Here is a 25,000-nt window from a genome sequence, read left to right as displayed (position 1 = left end):
TTGAAATCCGTATGTTCTCTGTGATATCTAAAGATCACAAGATGTGAAAACTTACTCTCCTTTCAAATAAATATCAATCTCACAACATCCATCTGGCTATATACACATGCATACATATATAGATATATAAATATATATATATATATATATATACATACGCACACGTACTCATACGCATGCACTCATATATGTAGCATATATAAAAACTAATGCATATGTACTCTACCTCTCTCCCTCCTTCTCTCTCTCTGTCTTTCTCTCTCTGTGTCTTTCTCTCTCTCTGTCTTTCTTTCTCTCTCTCTCTCTCTCTCTATATATATATATATACACACACACACACACACACACACACATATATATACATATGCATATGTGTACACACATACGCACACTCACACACATACAAAGTATGGGGCTTAGTGCACAGGTGATTTAAACGACTAGGTACGCCAGGTAAATGCTGTAAGGGATTACTAGTACCAGCACTACTATCAATGATACTACTACTGCTGCTACTGCTGCTACTACTACTACTACTAGTAATATTATCAATAATTTATCATTAATTTATCCTTAATTTATTTTTAGATCTTAACCCAAGAAATCCCATGATTTCTAATTCTAACCCCCACTGTTAGAATTGCAGTTTATCGTTGTCTGGCATGTGGGAACTTCTTTTCATAGATATAAAACGTACGTTTGAAATAATCCTTTCTACTATAGGCACAAGGCCTGGAATTTGTGGGGAGGGGGATATTCGATCACATCGACTTCATTGCGTACCTGGTATTTATTTCACCGACTTCGTAAGGATTAAAGGCAAAGTCGACCTTGGCCGAATTTGAACTCAGAACATGAAGATAGATGAAATACCGCTAAACCTTTCACCCGGCCTGCTAACGATTTTGCCAGTCCGCTGCCTTACGTATGTTTGAAATAGTAGTATACAATACTAGTTTACTGAATTTCGATCCTCGTTAAGTCGATGTATTTAATCGTATGATAAACAATTCGTTAGTTAGGACCACCTCTTCAAAGAAAATCGGGATACCAGGGCCTTCTAGTTAACTACCAGTTTCCAAACCTAATCCCATCTCACTTGCGAACTCTTCTTCCACTCCTGTCAGTTATATCTTCTTCAAATGCCCTTCCTTCTTGGGACTCTGTGGGAACCACAGGAAAGACTAGTGTGGAAGATAGGAGGGATTAATCCTAATCACATGTCCAAGACACTTGATTCTCCCGTTGGCTTTCAACTGACTTAGCGTGCATGAGAGCTTTGATCTTCGTTATACTTCCAGGTTGGTGACACAGTCTCTACGCAGTGTGACGTATCACACACAAGCATATTAATTTGAAAATGTTCAATTTCCTATCTAGTACCATAGTCAGGGGCTATAACTTACTTTCATATTGAGAAGATTAAAGAAAACGATGCTGGACAACAGCTCGAAAACTGGATGTTAACTTCTTTCTCTAATCTCCATTACAACTGATGCTACTACGAAGGCACGTGAAGTCTTTGCATTCTTCCAGATGTTTGTATTCTATATAGATTTAGTTTTTTTTTCTGACCATTGTCCATCCTCATTACTTTGCTTATTCAATACTAATAGACCTACTTTTATTTTATTGATATTAAGTAAGCTGTTGGTAATTTCTTTGCGTTCCTATTTTCGTCTTCAGGCAATATATACTAGGTGATGCTCAAATCTAATATTGTTGTCAACTGTCCACACGAGTCCATATAATGATCTAGTGACTTCTGTATTAAATAATCAGCAACACGTTGGAACAAGACTGCATTGAAGAGAAGTCACTGTCACCTGTCTCTTTTCATATACATTTCTAATTTAAGCAGAAATTCTTAATGATATTGACATGCTTCTCAGGAATGTTACATCATTGTGAGGCATTCCATGAAATCTATTTATAGAGGCTGTCAAACGCCTCCTTATAATCTACGAAGATAAGGATCAGACTGTTATGCTGGTAGGCTGAGAATTTTTTTCTCGATAATATACCCTCTGAAAAAAAATTTGGTTTGCACAAGATGTGTGTTTCCTGGAGTCAGCTGGATTTTCCCTAAGATGGCTATGTCAGACATCAATCTGTTTTACTTGTGAAAGAAAGTATTTCGACACCTCTCTGATTATTATACCGAGAGAAGTCTCCTTCGTAGTTACATGTCTCCAAGTATTAGGTTCACATTTATTCCCCCATTTATTGTTAAACAGCTTTAGGCATTGAGCATATTTCAATAACTTCGCACTAAATTCATTTTCGCACTAAATTCATTTTAGCTGTATGATCAACCTATTAATCTCTTCAATGGGATTAATATTAACCACAATGAGATCATGATGGCTGCATTTTGAATCATTAAACTGTAGGACTTCTGTTAGGTTGGAAAATTTAACACAGGCTCAAAATGTTCTTTCTGACGGTTCTGAATTTCTCCGATGCCATTGAGAGTTTTTCCGTTTTTTTCTTTCTCTGGTATGTTATTCCTATTTGCACATTCTTCAACTTCCGTCGTTAATCTAAGCAATGCTTTGCTACCATTTTTCACAGCTGCTTCTTGGGCGATTTTTGTAATTTTCTCCAATTAATTTTGCAACTAAGATTTACTTTTTTATCTTTAGAGTAATATTGGCGATATAAAAGTAATTATAAGTATTCCTTGCTTTGTTTGTTTTTCTTTTCAGCGCTCCTTTCATTAATGAGTTTCCAGCTATCAGATGATTTCCAAGCTTCTTTTTGTTGCTTTGTGATTCAAAGTCCTCAATGTCATTTAAAGTTTCAAACTTTTTATTTGGCTCTAATCTAAATGCATTCATGATGTTTCTGTATTTTAGTTTATAATGTCAAAAGGTTTTGGTGTTTTGAATTTCTTTACCGTTTAAAGTTTGAGCTGAACCTTGCCAATAATAAATTGGTGAACTGAGGTAGGAGATCGCTGTGCCACTATATATTCGAACATCATGTACAGCAGATCTTCATCTTTTGCTAATATAGAAAAAGTCCATTTCATTTGATGTCCTACCATCAATTGAACTCCATGTATATTTACGAATACTTTTATGTTTGAAGCATGAATTAATAGGCACAGGCGTAGCTGTGTGGTATAAAGCTTGCTTCCCAACCACATGGTTCAGGATTCGGTCCCAGTGTGTGACACCATGGGCAAGTGTCTTCTACTTTGGCCTCAGGCCAACCAAAACCTTACGATTAGATCATAACCCTGTCCTGTATATTTTCGTCACTCTTACACTTCGCGATGCAAACCTTTACAAACACCCGCAAGGGCTTGTACACACACAGTCATACGCACAAATGTGTGCGTGTATTATATGTATATTAACACACACGTATGCTTATATATTTGAATGTGCATTTGTGTCAGTGTATGTCTGTATGCAGCTATGTTAGCATATGTTAGTGTTTGTGTGTTTATCATCGTATTTGTATGTATGTATGTATGTATGTATGTATGTATGCATGTATGAGCTGTAATTTTTTGTATAATTATATATTGTTAATATAAAAATTTGTATGTATGTATGTATGTATGTATGTATGTATGCATGTATATATTTACCTCTGTTCTTGTCGGGTATTTATGTTGTTAAATAACCATGAATTTCAAGATGTCTGTATATACATAAGTATGTATGTGTATCTACAGTGTGTATGTGTATAAATGTGTATCAGCCATCATTATATGTGGGTGTATATTGATATGATATCACGTTTAATGCAATTCCATCTACAACTGAAATCTCTATTTAATCAAGAGCAATTTATCTACTTCATGGCTTCCTCTTATATTCAATGAATGTCTGTTACTTGTCTATTTTGAAATCTTTGATGTGCAACAGAAGTCATTCTAAACTTCATCGATATACTTACACTTACTCTCACTGAAAGAGTACCTCTATCCTTAGAAGGTCATACTGTTGGAAGTAGTTTCTTTCGCTATGTGTAACAGAGTTTTTAAATCCATTTTTTAAAATATTAGACTAAGTAAAAGCCTGCGAGCTGGCAGAATCCTTAGCACGCCTGACAAAATGTTTAGCGGCATTTCGACGGTCTTTACTTTCTGAGTTCAAGTTCTGCCGAGGTCGACATTGCCATTCGTCCTTTCGGGGCCGGTAAAATAAATACCAGCTAAGCACTGGGGTCAGTGTAATTGACTTATACGCTCTCATGAAAACTGCTGTGCCAAAATTTGAAATCGATTGCATAGTCGAGCAAAATGTTAAGCGGCATTTCGTCCGTCTTTACTTTCAGAGTTCAAACTCCGCCGAGGCCGACTTTAACTTTCATCTTATCGGAGTCGATAAAATAAGTACCAGATGAGCACTGGGGTCGATATAATCGACTAGTCTCCTCTCCCGTAACTGCTAGCCTTGTGCCAAAATTTGAAACCAAGGCCCAACTGCTACTTAATTTATCAACCCTGAAAGGATAAAAGCAAAAGTCGACACCGGATGAATTTGAACTCAGAACGTAAAGACAGACGAAATACCGCGAAGCATGTTAACCGGTGTGCTAACATTTCTGCCAGCTCACGCCTTATTTGAAGCTAATATTAAACCAAGCAATTTATAGTGAGTACTTTAGGTTAAAAGTAAATTTTCTGCTGTACCGAACCTGCAAAGTTTCTGCTAAAATTAGTAACGGATAAATTTAATAATATATGCATTGAAATTAAATCAATGTCTCTCCAGGCTTGTTTCGGACACCAGCAATGAATGTTCGAATTAAAGATTCCTAACCGTCTCGTAGTCCATCGAGCTGTGCATTTAAATCCCCGATAAGAATCTTGTTACCCACATTTGATATCTCATGCATAACAACTAACAGGCTGAGATAGCGTCAAAGCTGGTCCTAAATTGCTTGGTTTAATATTGGTTTCGAAATTTGGCACAAGGCCAGCAATTATGTGGGCGGGTGCTAGTCGATTATATCGACCCCCACCCCAATGTTCAGCTGGTACTCATTTTGCCGATCCACGGAAGGAAGAAAGACAATGTTGACATCGGCGGAGTTTGAAAAGGTAAAGACGGACGAAATGCTGCTAAGCTGCTAAGCGTTTTGTCTGGCGAGCTAATGATTCTTATTTCTTTACTGCCCACAAGGGGCTACACACAGAGGGGACAAACAAACGGATTAAGTCGATTATATCGACCCCCAGTGCGTAACTGGTACTTATTTAATCGACCCCGAAAGGATGAAAGGCAGAGTCGACCTCGGCGGAATTTGAACTCAGAACGTAGCGGCAGACGAAATACCGCTAAGCATTTCGTCCGGCGTGCTAACGTTTCTGCCATCTCGCCACCTTTGTTTGCTCTATACATAGCTAAAGAAGCTACTTCCAAATGTCTATCCTTCTGAGGATAAAGGGATTCTTTATAATACCTGGCAGTATTGTGTAGCTTTATATTTAAGCAAGAAAAATTGTATCCGTCGTGATTGTTGTTTAGCGCCATATCAACCACGTTCCAAAAGACTCACAACGGAAAGTGTTCCCACCATGTTCATCCTACCATTTCGTTTTAGCACTTAATGAAGTCCTATAAAACGCTAGGGTGTAATATGATGTAAATTCAGCTGCTATTATTAGCATGCTAAAAATTACCTGGTGGCTTCCTCATTGGTCTGCAAGTAAGAAAAGTAGTTAGATATGTCGAATATCGTAGCGAAGAAAGATAAGCTGTAAGCGTAGGACAATGGGGGCCTGGTTTCGATTGCAGGTTAATCGTGGCTTGATATTATGATTTATGTTGCACTTTCCTTAGAAAAGCATATGAACGTAATAATCCGTTTCCTTCACGAGAAATATTAAATAAACATTGTACTTTAAATAACTACTATGTCAACAGGGGTTCGTTTCACTGGTATTGTCTGTCTGTCTATCTATCTATCTATCTATCTATCTATCTATCTACACACGCATATAAGCGTGACTCTTTGGCAAGAAGTTTGCTTTGCTTCCCAGTTGGTTTCGAGTTCGGTCTCACTGTGTGGAATCTTGGGCAAGAGTCTTCTACTATAGCCGACCGAAGCCTTGTGTGTGGATTTAGTAGACTAAAACTGAAATAACCCTATATATATATATATATATATATATATATATATATATATATATACATACACACGCGTATATACATACATATACATACATATATAGATATATATATATATACACACACGTATATACATACATACATACATACATACACACACACACACACACACACATATATATATATATATATACACACACACGTAATATACATACGTACATGCATACATACATACATACACACACACATATATATATATATATATATATATATATATAGAGATATATATATATATATATATATGTATATATATATATATATATATATATATATATATATATATATATATATATATATATATATATATATATATATATATATATATATATATGAATACATACATACACATATTCTTCCTTTGTTCTTTTAGCCTATTTAAGCAAATCGAGTATCGATATTTCTGAGATATATGTCCGAAAGTCAATATTCAATTCTTATGAACTCACTTCAAGATGTTGCTCTGTTATTTCACAATCGCTCGTTATACTCTGCCCTGTATACCTTTGAGAATGGTTTGTCAGAAACATTGGAAATTTGACCATGCTTTAGATGTATTTTCAAAAGTACATTGCTTAATAACTTTTTGAAACGCAATTAAAATGCAAATGTCGTAAACGATACCTTATCATTATTTCCTCTAGAATATATTTTCGTCAAGATTTGAATTATTTGCATTATTTAAAAATATTTATGAGTCATAGTATCTCTAAATTCCGCTGAGGAACAAAAGCAGTGTATTGTTCTGATTAGCCTCACAGACATATTATCAATAATTTAGTTCATTCTTCTGGAAATTATTTTACCAAATATGGTTTCAATAATGGCAGTGTTCTGGCGTATCTCGGGAGTGTTTAAATAACTCTCTCTCCCCTTCCCCTTCCCTTTCTTGTTCTCTGTCTAACTATTTATCTTTTTGTCTGTCTTTCTGCCTGTCTGTTTGTCTTTCTCTCACTCTGTCAGCCTCTCCCTCTCTCTCTTCCTCCCCCTCTCTCTCTAGCCGAGTAACACAGGTGTTGTGACCATAAGCAGTCAATGCATTTATTACATCTAGCGTTAGCTTTTGTTTATCGTTTTAATGAAATAAGATACACACATAAATACACACACATATGCATATATATATATATATATATATATATATATATATATATATATATATATATATAATACATGATTTCCGGACAATGGACATGAATTATATATATATACACGCATAAATATATGCATAGATATGTATATATATATATGTATATGTGTATGAGAGTATGCATATATAAAAATGCAGCAGATGCCTCTAGAACAATTATACTCACACAGCTTTGTGTGTGTGTGTGTGTGTGTGTGTGTGTGTGTGTGTGTGTGTGTGTGAAAGAAACTGCACATGTTAAATACTTATGAATTCTATGAAAGTTATATAAATAATGTTAATAAACAGACGTAAAAGGAAATGAAAATCCATAAATGATTTGAACTTAATGATGGAAATAGCAATAATGCGTTGTACTGATAATTTATAACCTCCTGAGTAATAAAGAACTTGTGAATAGTGAAGAGGGAACATTTACACGAAAATATACCTGGCTATCTTCAGAGCCATCTATTACAAAAATCTAGTTTAGAGTATTAACCTTTTATTTTTAAAAGAAATATCCCCCATGGTAGTAGAGAAACTAGAGAGTTAAAATAAGAACCACAGATACTGCAACAGAAAATCCGTATTTCAGGTCTGTAATCGCCACAAAATAATGCATAAGTACAAACGGTAACTCGTACGTAAATAATCTGTATCAGTTTTTTATTTATAAATAACACGTTATAATCATTATGAATACAATCAGTTGTGGTGTGTTCCATAGAAAGTGTGAAATGCACCAGAACTGTGTGAAATAGGGAACAAAGTGCGAAATATGCCAGTAATACACAGAAAAGTTTGCTGAGCAGAATAAAATATAGACTATTGATTATGATTTCACAGATCATTTGAACAGACGAGTCACATTTCAACAGATAGACGTAGTTCCTTTCTTTTTATATCCTTAAACAGAAACAACACTTACGTTTCATGGGACGAGAATTCTCGTTGTGCGAATTAGAACATAGTTGGTCGTTTTAGTTAATTTCCTAATTTCTCCATAGTCTGATCACATGATCACAAATATTGGAATGCTAATAAAGATTTAAGTAGATCTTCTACTCTTATCTTACGTATTCCTTACTTCGTTATCATCTTTAGCAGGGCCACTCTACTAGCATTATAAGCCCCCTCTCCACCCCCGGTGAAATTAGTGCACTGGGACCATGTACGATTTATGTTGACAACAAACCACAACCTACACAGATCAGAATTTGGCACTTAGACCCATGAGACCTGTGGGCATCTGCCCAATACGCCCATGCCTTAATATGGCATTGATCTTTATGGAATTCATTCAGAAGCGGTGGAGGCGCAATGGCCCAGTGGTTAGGGCAGCGGGCTCGCGGTCATAGGATCACGGTTTCGATTCCCAGACCGGGCGTTGTGAGTGTTTATTGAGCGAAAACACCTAAAAGCTCCACGAGGCTCCCGCAGGGGATGGTGGCGAACCCTGCTGTACTCTTCCACCACAACTTTCTCTCACTCTTACTTCCTGTTTCTGTTGTGCCTGTAATTCAAAGGGTCAGCCTTGTCACTCTGTGTCACGCTGAATATCCCCGAGAACTACATTAAGGGTACACGTGTCTGTGGAGTGCTCAGCCACTTGCACGTTAATTTCACGAGCAGGCTGTTCCGTTGATCGGATCAACTGGAACCCTCGACGTCGTAAGCGACGGAGTGCCAACAAACAACATATGTTCTGTGATGTGATTTTTATTCATTCAGAAGCATGAGATGTATTCAGAGGAAGCAGCAGCTCTCTACTAATGGGATGTAGGACTGCAATTATGTTAACAGCGAAGAAATGAAAAATAATTTCAAAGTAAATAAATGTAAAGAAACAAATCAAGGGATTCGTTTTAAACAGTTAAAAAGGTTCTGTCACACTGAAGGCAGAAAATCTAACAATTTCAATTAATGAAAACTAGACACTTATTGAGGAGGAAAAATCATTAGCCTAATGATTAATTCTGATAAAGAAAGGTAAGAAAGTTTATTCGTTAATTTAAATTAGGTATTAAAAACTTTAATTGTTTCCTTCATGTCCAAGGTAAACCTTTTGTGTTGTCGCACACAACTTAATATTTCTTAATCATCGGAGAATCTTCCGTTGGCAAGGTTCCACAAAGAAACTAATTGTGGTATCTATGGCATGAAATCTGTTAATGTAAATCAATCCATAGAATCTCTTCCTGATAAAAAAAAAGACTAATAGAAATTTAATGTGCATCTCTTTAATGTGCATCCCCAATATAAACATTGAAAAAAAAGGAGACATTTTAGAGTTACGTTAACAGATTTAACAAAACTTGAAACAAGAGACAAGAAAAAAGTAAACAAATAAACAAAGGAAACAACAAATATATCAAATTGTAGAGCTTGACATTTATAGTTGAATGCAAAAATAGCTCTTGAAAGGGACAACCGTTTCAATACATTTCAATATTCGTTTTAAATTTTGGCACAGAGCCAGCAATTTCAGGGGAGGGGTAAGTCGGTTACATTGATCCAAGTATTCAACTAATATTATTTTACCGACCGCGAAGGAATGAAAGGCAAAGTCGACCTTGGTGAAATTTGAACTGAGAATGTGAAGGCGGACGAAATGCCGCTAAGTATTTTGCTTGGAGTGCTAACAATTCTGCCAGGTCGCTGCCTTCAATTCTAATGCAATGTTAAATGACGTCATTTAACATTCATTTAACATTATTATTACAACCATTTTGAAATTATAACTCGACTTGGAATATTGTCAACTTGAAATAATTTCTGAATCAAGGTCCTGTACAATGTCTGTGTTCCCGAAGGTCGTAATGAAAGTAGTAAATGTGAAGAATTAGTGAAACACAAGTAAAAAATTTGTCCGAGAAGAGATTGGATAAATGAGCCAATACGGAATTGATTAAACAAAGCAACTTTTGCGAAATGTTTGACCGTCGAACATGAGCAAAGACGTGATAACCAAATCTATACATTCCACAAAGTATTTCTCTTGATATATATTAGGTCCCATTGAATCGTTTCCGCTTAATGTGTCTAAAATGCTTTTTCTATGCATAACATTTCAAACAGGTCTGAAGGGACCTTTATAAAATAGAGAAAAATTCTCGTAATAATCGATACTACTTCAAAGTAACTATAATCTTCACAATGTAATCGACCAACTGCAAAAAAGATATTAAAGTGTCGTAAATGTTTCTAAGAACATTACAAACGTAATAGCATCAGACAACGACTTCACTTCATTAACTACGATACCAAGTCTATTTTCTATACACAAAGAACTTTCGTTATAACAAATTCACTCTAAACGAATGCTAAACAATTCAATAAAATAGTAAGTCACAGAAAATAACAATGGTTCAAGGAAACGCCTGAAACGAACTTTAAAAATTCTTTTCGACAAAAATATCTCAGAGTAACCAGTTTTTTTTTTTAAATCGGCAAGTTATTGACAAACTAGTCTCATTCAAATTTTAGTGTCAAAAGACAAAAATTCGATTTTCAATTTGTTTTCTAAGAACTATAATCTGAAGCTGTATGTTGAAATCAATATGGTTATATTCAGGAAGAAAAATGATTAACCCTTTTTACTATAAACTCAACCGGTACTTACTTCATCTAAACCGGAAGGATAAAAGAAAAAGACGATCACCGTGGCACTTGAACCCGTAAAATGTGTCATTAAAGCATTTTGTCTAGCGTTCTCACGATTCGGTTATCACGCCGCCTTTGTAACATGTATAAGTAATAAATCCCAATAATACATTAATCACTTTTGTCTCTTTTTACTTCTCCTTCTTTTCCAAAACAGTTTCTTCGCAAATATTTTTGGCTACTCCAGTCTTTAGGTTTCTCAATGGGCATACATTTTCCCTTTTAAATGCATGATTTCTAGTTTATAATTGTTCCCGAATATTACAATATAGGAAATCCATTCACTCTCCAATAAAACTATAATATTGTAGAATTAAAATGAAATATATTATACAGATTGAAACACTAAAGCTTATGAAATACACTGAGATGTAGTTAACTTTAAAAAAACACTCAAGTTGATAAATATAGATCAAAGTTCAGTTTAATAATTTGATTTCGTGTTCTAATAACATTATAGTAAAAAACCTATGAAATTTCCAGTCAATCGAAGACGTCACACGGAATCACATTGGCCGCCTTGACTATTTTCAACAAACTATGGCACGTGACAAAGGTTCGGTAAGTGAAAGTACTCCGTGAGTCATTTGTCAGGATTGATGAAAATGTGTAGGTGTGTGTGAATGAGTAATACTGTTGAGTTAGGTTTTCCTCAGCTAGAGAAAAAGGAAGAAAGACATCCGGTAAAATAAAACATATTTTGTAACACTTAAAAGAATCCAAATTAAATATCCGCTCAGCCATCTTCTCTTCCCACTTCTCCTGGGGTTGTCGTGAGTGTAGAGCCCCCAGTTACCTCCTCCTTTACAAGCAACCATCATTTGATTTCCCGACTTGACTCCCAAGCACGACCAATTGAAACTATGGGTATTATCCAAACATCTCGCTCTTAATCTAATCCTTTGTCTCCTGCCGATTGGCTCGGCTAGAAGAACCCATTTTGCGACATTCTAATCCGTAGCACCCAGAGCTGTGACTTCTCAGTGCAGAGAAGAAGCGGCTTGATCTGGAGAGACTCTCTAAACTGCGAACTACTCACTCTTTTAAGTAACATTATTCCAAAGATCCTTCGGAATAACTCCACTTGGGCCAGATGAAATATGGTTTCTTCTGCAAGTAGCATTTATTTAATGCCAAAAACGAGTCTGTCTTCGTCTTTTGTTTTCTGTAAATTTGAACTATATATGCATATGTATATTCATATGGATACATTTATTAGATATATGCACATATATATTATATACATATATATTATATAATTGCGTATTATATATATTTATATATAAGCATACTTGCACTATCCTTTGCCTAATATAAAGAAGAAACAGCATACACCAGCAAAACTTCACTCTGTAGATGGAACTAGAAAGGACTAAAATATTGATGTTTGATTTACGAACTTTATTGTTCCAAACAATCTCGAAGGAACTTCTACGAAGTACAAAAATAATATCTTGGTAAAAATGATGAAAATACAGTGCAGTAGTATTTTAATGCATGTCTAAAAGAGAAGCCGTTCTTCCCATCCGTCCTATATATATATATATATATATATATATATATATATATATATATATATATATATATATATATATATATTATATAATACGTACTTATAAGTGCCTACAGCCATTTTAATAAGATGTCAAAGCATACATACATAAACCGTATACAGATATTAAAAGAACTGGAAACGCCACAACTCTTCGGTCTTAGGTTTTTATATATTATATTTTGGCATGACGCATTTACTTTCTTCTTATTTATGTCTTCTCTTAAATCGTGATAGGTTCAGTTAGTTTCTTTGCCATCCCAGGCCACGGGTCATAAGAAGACAAAAAGAAAAAAAAATGAAAGAGAAAAAGAAAAATTCTTTTACTATTATTTTTCATTATTTTTATTATTGGGAAAAAATTTCATTTTACAAGTAAGCGCTTTTAATATGACGATTCCATTCGTGTTATGTAATTATTTTGATAGAATTTCTTTTTATTTTAAACTCTTATTTACCTACCTTGTATTTCTTTTTGATTTTTTTGCTATATATTTAAGCCAGTCATAAGATGTTATTATAGATTTATTTTTATAATCCATTTGTATATGTGCGCATCTATCTATCTATCTATCTATCTATCTATCTATCTATCTATCTATCTATCTATCTATCTATCTATCTATCTATCTATCTATCTATCGATCTATCTATCTATCTGTCTATCTATATTTTATCTACCTATATAAATGTGTATACACCTCACCACGTACACATACACGCGTACACACACATACACATACATATGCATAATGCATATGTGGAATTGTGTGTTTGTGTGTGTTATGGTGGTGGCTGTAACCTTTTAAATCTTCATTATTATGCAGAACGTTTCGTTTTTACAATTTATCAATGGACACCCCAACCCACATTCTACTATTGACGTAGCAGCGATTTTTTTTACTAGATTGAAATATCAGAGTTGATCTGTGGAGAATAACACGATGAAGTTGTTTCGTCTTTGCATGTGTCAGGACGAAAATATATACAGTTACCTAGAGTATTCTATTTTATGGTGTTGCATCAGAAACGTACTCTAGAGAATGCATAACGAAAGTGTAATGGCCGAGGAAGATTGGATTATTATATAAATACAGAAAGTAGTCTATTGTGCCTTTTACTCAGCATGTCTTTGTATGCAGGTATATATGCATATATATATATATATAGATCTTTATCTGTGTATAAGAATATAGTATTTTTTATCTTCTATACTATTTGAGATCGTGGGCTAACGTTTTGAAGATGTGACATTTAAATGTGAAATTTGATAGTACCAGCATTCCAGATATCTATCTATCTATCTATCTATCTATCTATCTATCTATCTATCTATCTATCTATCTGTCTGTCTGTCTGTCTGTCTGTCTGTCTGTCTGTCTGTCTGTCTGTCTGTCTGTCTGGCTGGCTGCTTTAAGTCAACACCTGAAAATAATATTATCGAGTAAAGGGGTTTAGTAGTTAGGATTTACCAGAGGACATCGATAAACTGCATCAGCTTATTAATTACATTCTCGAAAAAATGTCACCTTATCGAATAATTCAGTAGATTGAGTCCGTAGGTTTCTTTGTTTGTCATCTTTAATACTGGCTTTCTGAATCTATAGATTTATGGCATAATTGAGAATGTTTTCATTCAGCACATCTAAAATTGAAAATCGTTCTTTGACAGTGAAGCCCTTGCATATTTCCCCGTTTTGACTATAGAATTCGATAATGCTACTAAAGAAACAACCCAAACTAAATAAATAACGATTAATAGATTCTTCTGTCTTTGAATAGAATGAAATGCTTTATACAAGACTATTTACGATGTCTGCAATAATGTTGATTGAGGAGTAAAGCTATTAGTTACAAATTTCTCTAGAGTTGTCACTACCGAAACCCATTATTGGTCAAAACAAATACTCTTATTTCTTTCTTTTGCTGAAGCGATAGAAAAAAATCGACTGACTGACAAAATGTTGTTTGATGTGGGAATGACATTTAATTTCCATTCAGCAGAGATGAGAAAAAAAAACAAAAAAACAAAAAACAAAAATCGCAAAAATACAGAAAAAACAAACAAAGACACTCTCACTCAAAAGATTCGTGATGATATAAGTTGTAGTCTTAACTATATTTCAATAAAGTTATATAATATTCAAAAGATTTGAAATGCGTAATGCGTAATTACATAACATAATTAATAATTACGTAATTAGTTATCGCATTTTAAATAATAATTCACTCCTCCAAGAAAAGGAAAATCTACAAATTAGACGCTTGATATTGAAAATCGAAGCAAATATTATTCTATAATGGTGTTCAATAAAACAAACCAAAAAGATTAAAACGACAAAAACATTCTCTAAAAATATCTCCATTTCTTAATTGCTTGTGGATATATGTATGGTTATAAATTGTTAAGAATTTTGCATCGCAATACTGAAGTCCAAAATTCCATCCCATCGCCTGGCATTTTGTATAAGTTCTATCTGGCATAGTTCTGGGCAGATCCAAGTTTTGTAAAGGAAATTTAATAAACAGAAATGGCACGGAAGCGTTGGTTGTTTGCACAAGTAATTTAAATATAAAACCTCTTTTGCAACACAGCCACATCTCGATTGCATGCGTAATACCCCGCCACTAACATTATAATCTTTTCTATTCTAGGCACAAGAGCCGGAATTTTTGGGCAGGAGGCTAGTCGATTAGCTCGACCCCAGTACGCAACTGGTATTTAATTTATCGTCACCGAAAGGATGAAAGGCAAAGTCAACCTCAGTAGAATTTGAACTCCGAAGTAAAGAAATACCGCTAAGCATTTCGCCTGACGTGCTGTTTCTTATTTCTTTATTGCTCATAAGGGGCTAAACATAGAGGGGACAAACAAGGACAGACAAAGGGATTATGTCGATTACATTGACCCCAGTGCGTAACTGGTAATTAATTTATTGACCCCGAAAGGATGAAAGGCAAAGACAATCTCGCCGGAATTTGAACTCAGAACGTAAAGACAGACGAAATACCGCTAAGCATTTTGCCCGACGTGCTAATGTTTCTTATTTCTTTACTGCCCACAAGGGGCTACACACAGAGGGGACAAACAAGGTCATACAAAGGGATTAAGTCGATTACATCGACCCCAGTGCTGTAAGTCGATTATATCGACCCCAGAAACAGCTGTAAGACTACCTTTCTCTATAAATGTCCTATAAATTCCACACAACCTTGGTTTTGTTGTCTCATTTTATTTAACATATATGTATATATATATATGATATTTCGTATTGATTCTTCTTACCAGTAACCGACATGTCTAATTACCCCCTCTCCTATCTCACTGTCACTTTGATTTCCTTATCGAATTCATCCTCATATATTCTCTTCCTTCACGCCTTTGTTCATCACTGTCTTCTATTTAAACTGTCGGTTACGTTTGGCTTGAAAGAATGGAAAAAACTTTGAGAGGGTTCTTCAGTCTCGCAGGCGACAAAGCATCCTCTACTGTGTTAGTGTCACGATAAAATTCACTCTGTAAAGTGGTTCTTGGACGAAAAGAAATAACGTAAGAAATATTTAGCCTAATTTACATTATTTCTCTATAGAACGATGAAATAACTCAGATAAAATACTGAGCTGGTTATAATTGAGTAAAATTTTCAAAGGAAGTGCCGAAGCATGGTTGCAGTTCAATAATTGAATCTGCTAAAAGAAAAATAAACGAATGCGCCAATCTTGGTATATATGCTATTAGGTTCAACATAATTTAAACGCCAAATCAAATACTTTTCAGTGTTAATCTCGGTTTCCGACATTTTCTGATCTAATCTAGCCTGTGTCAAATGTATTTTGCAGTCGGTAATACTGCAATAAATACCTGTAGTATATTCAGGAAGGTTCAGTCGCCGACAGCTTTCCATCGCAACTAACTCTGTGTCTACGTTACAGAATTCCTAAGATTATCATTAGCATTTTAATATTGTCAATGTTATGATACCTTGTTTATCTTATTCGTAAGATTCGTATGATTGGTAAATCTTTGTCATATATGAAAGACATATAACATGGATTTACTCCACTCAATCAGAAATTAGTACGAATTTCTAATGAAGTGAGAGATAGAGAGGTTACTTGGCTTGGATTGCATAATTCGGTCGTATGCTTTAATGAAATACATGTAAGATAACGTAATTAAATAATTTGAAAACCAACTCTCCAGCTTTTTTATATGCTCTAAGATCTTTCAAATCGTAGGAACAAGTGAAAAGAAACTTGAGCTATAATATGCACAAGTTTTATTTTTTTGCAGTTTTTCCTTTCGATCTATAAGAATGCACGTGGAGTTCTAAATATCGGTTGTAAGTCAGGCAATTGAAATCGTCTCCGCACAAACGAACACAAACAGACAGACACACACACGCACACACACGCACACACACACACACACACGTTTATGTCATGTGATATTCGATTTTAGGTGAATAATCAAAGCAGAAGAATTGCTATAAAGAAAAATTATTTAAAACTAATTAGGTTAATAAACAAACGAACGATTTTTGAGTAGTGGGATATCTTTCGTCGTCTAGTGTAATATTCAAGGAAACAACACAACGCACAACATCGTCTTTTGTGATATATAGAAATGCCAAATTCAATTCAAAGAAAGCATTTTGTTGAAATGCTCCAATTTGCAGGATATCAGGATAACGGAAACCCAATATATTAGAAACCTTAATTCTATTTGAATTTGTATTCTTGCATTAACAGGTAAACTGGATGTTAGATTTGCAGCTTATATTTCTACGATTTCTCTCTATTGATTAGAAAATAAGGCATATATCTTGCTATGAGCAAGCATTAAAATTATTCTTGAGAAACGGTTGCACCAATACTTGGGTAGTACTCTATATATTGACTCTGAAAGGAAGAAAATACAGTTTCACGCCGACAGAATTTGATCGCGGAACGAAGAGAGCTGAAACAAAAGTAGCAATGTATTCTATTGGACATTAACGACTCTTTCAGTTGGCTACCTTTTGTACAAACACATGCATATGCACCAACATACATATATATATATGCGTGTGTGATACTCTCTCTTTCCCCTTCCCTCTTTCTCTTTTTCTATATATCTCTTACCCGATCTCTCTCCCTCCTCCCTCTTTCTGACTATAAGCACAGGCATGACTGTGTAGTCGGGTGCTTGCTACCCAGCCACATTATTTCGGGCTCAGCTCAAATGCGCAACACCTTGGTCTAGTGTTTTCTGTTATAGCCTCGGGCCGACCAAAGCCTTGCCAGTGAATTTAGTAGACGATGATATCTCTAAACCTATATCTATAGCTACACACAGACACACACACATGTATATATTCGTGTATGTGTGTCTGTGTATGTATGTCTGCATGTATGTTTATGTGTGCCTTTGTGTTTGTTTTCCACCCTTCCCTTGAAAACCGGTACTGGTTTGTTTATGTCCTCGTAACCTAGTGGATCGGCAAGACAGATAGAATAAGCATCAGACTTTTAAAAAGAAAATAGGTTCTAATGTTGATTTTTTTCGACTAAATCCTCCAAGATAGTGCTCCAGCATGTCTACAGTCCAATGAATGGAACGTTATATAAATACATGTGCATGAGTGTGTGTGTGTGTGTGTGTGTGTGTGTGTGTGTGTGTGTGTGTGTGTGTGTGTGTGTGTGTGTGTGTGTGTGTGTGTGTGTATAGACAGTCGTGAACAACACAGACAACCTCATTCTTCAACCAGTGGAAAATCCAAATATGTGACATTTGGAGGGAAAATTCGTTTGCATTCAGATGGTATTTAATTTTCGAGCCCGCAAAGACGAAATACAGAGTTAATTTCGGAGAGATATGAATTCAGGACAACGAAGTAGAAGAAATATCGCAACGCTTTCTGTCTGCACATAGAAAGAATAATATGTATATAACAGACTATCAGTTCTCTCCAGGTGATGTCCTGTTCGTTTTAAACCATTCAAATGGATCATTTAATGAAAGTCAGAAGAAACCAGTATTTTGTTTTCTCGTCAGAAAACCGTAAACAACATGAACTGGGATTGGTAGGTCAGCAATAACAACACAAAAACAGAGACAAGCATGTCGCCAATTTACAATATATTCAATTCAAAGGATAATTACATGAACGAACAACTGATATTATCTATTATAGACTGTGTGGAACACTTACCACAGGTCAAAAAATTCCACTATTTGGATATCGAGTGCCCTACAATACTGTGCTGCTAACAAACAAGAGCAGCAGAAATCGATCGTAAACAGAAGACACAAACAAAATGATCGATCATCAGACAAATGTCTGTAGACTCATAAAAAATATTGTGCAGTTAGATAATATAATTAAGTGGAAAGCGAATGATAGATTCACGGATGATAGATGCATAACTTTCAGTCAGTAGAAAGTTATGCATGAGTACACGTGAGAGATTACCAACAACATTGACAGGAATAGTAAGCTGTCTTGAATCTGCGATAAATACATCACATTCCACCTGGAAGGCTGTGCTTTTGCTATCCAAGAACAGATGTCTACTAAATATCTGGTCAACGAGGGAGATATGGACGACTCTAGAATTCTATATCGTAATAGAAAACATCAATTGTACCAGACCAATGTGGAAGACATCATATAGATTATCAGTAGCTATCCAAAATGTTCGTAACATACTACCTTCCCATGAGACATGGTATTGTTGACTAAACTATCTACAATGCAATAAGCTGGAAAGATTGTCTTAACACCAAAAGTAGACCAGCACCAGAATGCATCCACATCCATAGAAATAAAGAATACTGGCAGAGTATTCCAATAAAAACAGAAAACTTGTATACGCGTATTTTGCTATATACCATTGTATGGTACAGGGAACAAACCTCATGCATTGTTGTAGAGATGAACTGCTTGTGAATGTGACTTTACCGTTAAAATTTGAGGAAATGGAGAACATCTATGGAAAATGAATGAGAATCTTCCAGCTCTTATACCCAAGATTTAGATTTTCATTCGTACCTGTTATCACAGGTAAACTGGGCTACGTAATAGCATATTTGCATAAAAGTATAGAAACGCTGAGGTTCTAGCACATACAAAAAGAACTAAGTAAACCGATTCGTTTTCTCCACATACAATCGACTAAGGATGAAATGAAAAATTTATAAAGTTAAGGGATTCTCCGTTTGAGGTTTCTAAGTTGAACACATACATACAACTATATCTACGGAAAGAGTGTCATACACACTTTGTGTGCTAAAGAGACATGTACACCCACTTCAGGCGTGTACCGTTGTGTATACACATGTCTAATTTGAACATTATAACAATTATTTTAGACTTTATACCTTAAAACAGATTTATTAACCTCCCCCATTAAACACTTAATTTCTTAATGGTGGATACAAAGATTAAAAACGAAAACGAACAACAAAAAAACCCAAACAGTTGGTTTGTTTGAAGCAGTGTTAAATACTGATTTTTTTCAGAGTGATTAACATGTTTTTTACTGAAGTTGATAACTGATGAGATAACACTAATTCTTCCTGGCGACTCTCTTCTTTGTTATCAGCGTTTCAAACAGCCCAGACACATATTTACATTCAGCCCCAATTTACTTAAGAAATCACATTTAAACATTCAGTGTTGAAAGTATAGACGGTAAAAGCTCCAGATTTTGGTTCTTTAAATATGATACGAAAGAATTTGTTGATGATCGCTACTAAAAGATTTCACCATCGAAACTTGATCCTGGCCCAACGGTATAAACATACTGAATGAGAAAAATAAAAATGATAGACGAAACAATCTTTAAGTAAGAGTATAAACAATTATAATTTTCGATCTGTGCTTTGTGAGCGCAAGTGTTAAATGTAGAAAAGTACATTGTTTTCATATTACTGCAGTAATTACAGAAGAGTGCGCGAAAATAAGGCATGCGATCGAATCTTAGCGGATTCAGACATTTTATTACATTTATGTTCGCTTTATGTACCTGCACGTAACTTTCGTTTCGAAAGACACACTGTGTCTGGCGATTCACTTCCTGCATCCTGAGTGAAGCCTTGAGTTTTCAACATATAAATCTCTCTCTAAGAGGTTTCTCTGAGTAAAATATATTACAGTTAGTGCCGTTCCACGTTTGTATACGAATTAGAAATGCTATATATCAATTTAATATAAGGCTGTTTATCAGTCGCTCCGAGTTTACCAATTACAAGATTCAACATTTAAAACTTCTACAGTTCTCTATTTAAGAGATGAGGAATTATGTACATTATTTACATCTGATGGATATTTGTCCTCATCTTGTTTGTTGTTAACACAATATTTCGGCTGATATACCCGTCAGCCTTCATGAGGTGTCTTGGGGAAATTATGAACCTGGGTTCTCATTCCTAAGGTATTTTTCGATTATTATCAATATTATTATTATTCATAGAGAATTTTCTTCATTGAAGGAGTTAGGGTCTAAAGACGGGAATATATTTTTACATTTGGAGGAAACCAAAAACAATTTTTTAAATTAAATTCCGACGTCAGCAGCAATATTTTAGTTTCCACATATTCTTGTCCTGTACGTTTCCATGTTCAGTTAATTAAAAATATTATCACTCTTGCCTCTGCATTTGTCTTGTCCTCTTTTCAGCCAAAACTGCATCACTAGCTGTGAAGTGGCCAATATAACCACTAATCGCACGTACTACACACTTATTCATATAGTAACAATATAATTGACGTCAAACTCTCTCTGTTCATGATCTCCAAATAAAGCCTATCGCATGGCATAAAATCAAACGTACATAACCGACTTAAAGGAATGAAGAAGATTTGAAAGGACTAAGGTCAGGGCTCGTTGAGTTTTTAGTTTATTGCCCTATGACGTAATTGAGTAGCAAAAGTGTTCATGTGTTCAATGTGTGATGGAAAGATTTTATTATTACTTCCTCTCAATGAGAACTTACTTCAACTAACTATAAAGAATAAATATCAGATCTGGCAATATTCTCAGTGGAAATGGTTTTCGATTAACGGTTTTAATTATTATCCAATTTCCCTTACAATGCAACCTGGGTTTATAATTTCGTGTACTCTCTTACACCGTCTCTTCAGAATATATTTACATTTCACTTGCGTTTTATATATCAGTTCAACGCTCTGTTTAAAAGCGGATGCAGACATATATTTATTTACAGTCTTAGTTTACCCATCGTCACTTTGATAGAAAATTGTCTAAAATTGCAGTTCTTTAAATTAAAGGCTAAACTTAGTGGTAACACCTTACTTTCAGTATACAGAATAGCGTGAGAAGGATTTCGAGATCGAATTTCGATCTCTGCATAACAGGAAAAGTGGAGACCTAATCTAAAAGACATACGAAAATACGAATACATGATCTATAATATAAATTCCGTTGTGTGTGTGTGTAAAAGATTATAACGGTTATATTTTTCATCTGATTTTCTCCAAACTGGGAACATACATTACTTACGTTCCAGGGATGGTTTTAGACTCTTAAAAGTTTTCACATAACACGTAATGGCCCTTCTGGGGGAAGAACACATCCGTTCCTGGGTTACGTGGAAGATGGAGGTAAATCTTTGCGAAGTAACTATCGGAAATTGATTGTCTCCTTTACATCCATTGGTCAAAAAATTATCACAATCTCATGTAATATATAAAATAGAGATGTGTGTGCATTCGCTTTTCATGCGAAAACGGCTCCCCCAATTGCTTCCATACTTGTGATGCGTGAATAATTTGACCTCGGACCCATGGTCGGCTCTTCATTTGATTTTTATATTAAAAATAATAAATATTGCTTTTTATATTAGAAGAAAAGTGTCAAATTTTTCTACAATGTCAAGGTCAGCCAAAAGAATGTCTCTGTCCAAGGAAAGAAAGATAGTTGCAGAAAGGGAAGCATACCAAGAAACGAACAGCCTGTGCACTACAGAAGCCAGAGCATCTCAAAGTGATGAACAGAGGTTTGTGTGGCTGACAAGGAATAGGATCTTCACTGCAGAACGAAGAGCAGTTGCAACAGCTCAGAGAAGCAATTTCTGTGAAGAAGCTTTCAATTATGATCCAACAGTTCATTATGCGGATGACACTTGAGTTTCCATAGGTGCAATGAGAATTGAGTGCATACATTGTAAAGCAAGGAAGTGGCCTGGAGAGGCACTTGCACTGTGCTGCAGTGATGGAAAGGTCAAATTCCCTGCAATCCCTTAACCTCCAGAGTTATTGGAGAAACTGTTGTCATCAACTGACCAAAGAAAAAAATAGACAATACAACGCTGCACTACAGATGACATCATTTGGAGCCACAAGAGATTTAACTGAGCCAGGATTCATGCAAACTTTCAAGATTCAAGGTCAGATTTATCAAAGGATTGGCTCTCTACTACGTCTGTCAAATGAATCACCAAAATTGGCCTTTTATTGTTTATAATCTCTAAGCAAATGATTTTCAGATTGTGTAGGCTGCTACTTGGCAGAGTCGTTAGAGTGTCGGATAGACTACTTTACAATATGTGTTTCGTTTCTCGGAGCTTTGAGTTTGAATTCCGAGAGATCAACTTTGTCGTTCTTACTTTTTAGGGCAATAAATAAGTGTACCAATCCAGGGCTGTGGATTGGCAGAAATGTAAGAATGTCGGGCCGGATGCTTTGTCGTCATCTCTTTGATTTCTGAGTTCAAATCCCGCTATGTCCTAAATGGGCGATAGATTTGTTCTGTTGTCCTGTTAAATTTCACCATTGGGAGGCCCTTCGGTGCTTTGACCAGAGTCCACTCTGTTGCATGCATACACATCAAATCTTCAGTTTGGAATTACCATCTCTTTCACCAGGTTCAGAGGCACTGTAAAGGGTCTTTCACACCTCCTTTGTCTCGGCTAAAATATATAAAAAAATGTATTTGACATGGAAGTAAACGTTGTCAGAGAACTTATGTTGTAGCGTTAATTACATGCAGACGACGTTACAAATTGAAACTTGAGATGTTTTATCACTTTTTATCCATTGATACTTTCACTTTGTGTATTTGCATAACGTTCTGTTTAACAAAAAGATAAAGATGGAAAAATATTTTACTTAAAAATCACAAATATAATAAAGAATACGGCTGTTAGCTATTCAAATTTCACAATTCGTAAATATTATGTCAACGTCTCTTGTATAAACGTTCGGTTGTTGAAATAATATCTAGTAAAAAGTTTAATTGCATTAACTGACAATTTTGGCATATGAAGTAGTAGGAATTTTGTTGAGATGTAATTAGATATGGATTTAGTTTCACCTAATTACACATCAGCCACACAGACAAACAAACAAATAGAAAAAGATTCACACACACAAACAACAAACATACACGAAAGTAGTTATGAAAAGGATGCACATAGCGTTTTGTTATCAGTGTTTTGTGAATTTATGCTTCACTTCTGCTCTCTGAGGTATATACCATAAATATAGGCAATAGCACATCCTCGAACGATACTGTTATTTAAATATTTAATAAAATCCTACTTTGCATTAACAACTTGATATTTGTTTGTTTTTCTACCATATACATACATATATACATACATACATACATAATCCCAATATTTCTTTATCTACCTACCTACCTACCTACCTACACACACCTACCTACCTACCCACACACACACACACACACACACACACACACATACACACACACACACACACACACATTGATACACACAGTTCATATATACTCTGTATATGTGCATAAATGTCCTCCTTGTATACTTTATATATTTACATGTTTTCATGCAAATCTATCTATCTATCTATCTATCTATCTATCTATCTATCTATCTATCTATCTATCTATCTATCTATTAGGTGTGGCTGTGTGGTAAATAGCTTGCTTCCCAACGACATAGTTCCGAGTTTAGTCTCACTGCGTGGCACCTTGGGCAAATGACTTCTATTATAGCCACGGGCCGACCAAAACCTTGTGAGTGGATTTGATAGACGGAAACTGAAAGAAGCCGTCGTTTATATAAATACACACACACACACACACACACACGCACATATATATGTGTGTGCGTGTGTGTGTGTGTGTGTGTGTATGTTCGTGTGTCTCTGCTTGTCCCCCAACATCGCTTGACAACCGGTTTTGTTGTGTTTATGTCCTCGTAACTTAGCTGTTCGGCAAAAAAGACCGATAGAATAAGTACTAGGCTCACAAAGAATAAGTCTAGGGGTCGATGTGTTCGACTAAAGGCGCTGCTCCAGCATGGGCGCAGTCAAATGACTGGAACAACTAAAAGAATAAAAGAATATATATATATATGCATATATTTTTCTCAGTATATATGTATAGCACCTTCTATCGCTATATACTTCACCCCTCTCTCTCTTTCTCGTTTCCTATACATATGTACATATATACATTTACGAACATACTTAACTACCTATATATACGCACACACACATACATACACAGGTACGC

The sequence above is a fragment of the Octopus bimaculoides genome, chromosome 12 (genome assembly GCF_046866305.1).
Source record: "Octopus bimaculoides isolate indiv1 chromosome 12, ASM4686630v1, whole genome shotgun sequence".
NCBI classification, from domain to species: domain Eukaryota; kingdom Metazoa; phylum Mollusca; class Cephalopoda; order Octopoda; family Octopodidae; genus Octopus; species Octopus bimaculoides.
Note: the sequence above shows the minus strand (reverse complement) of the source record.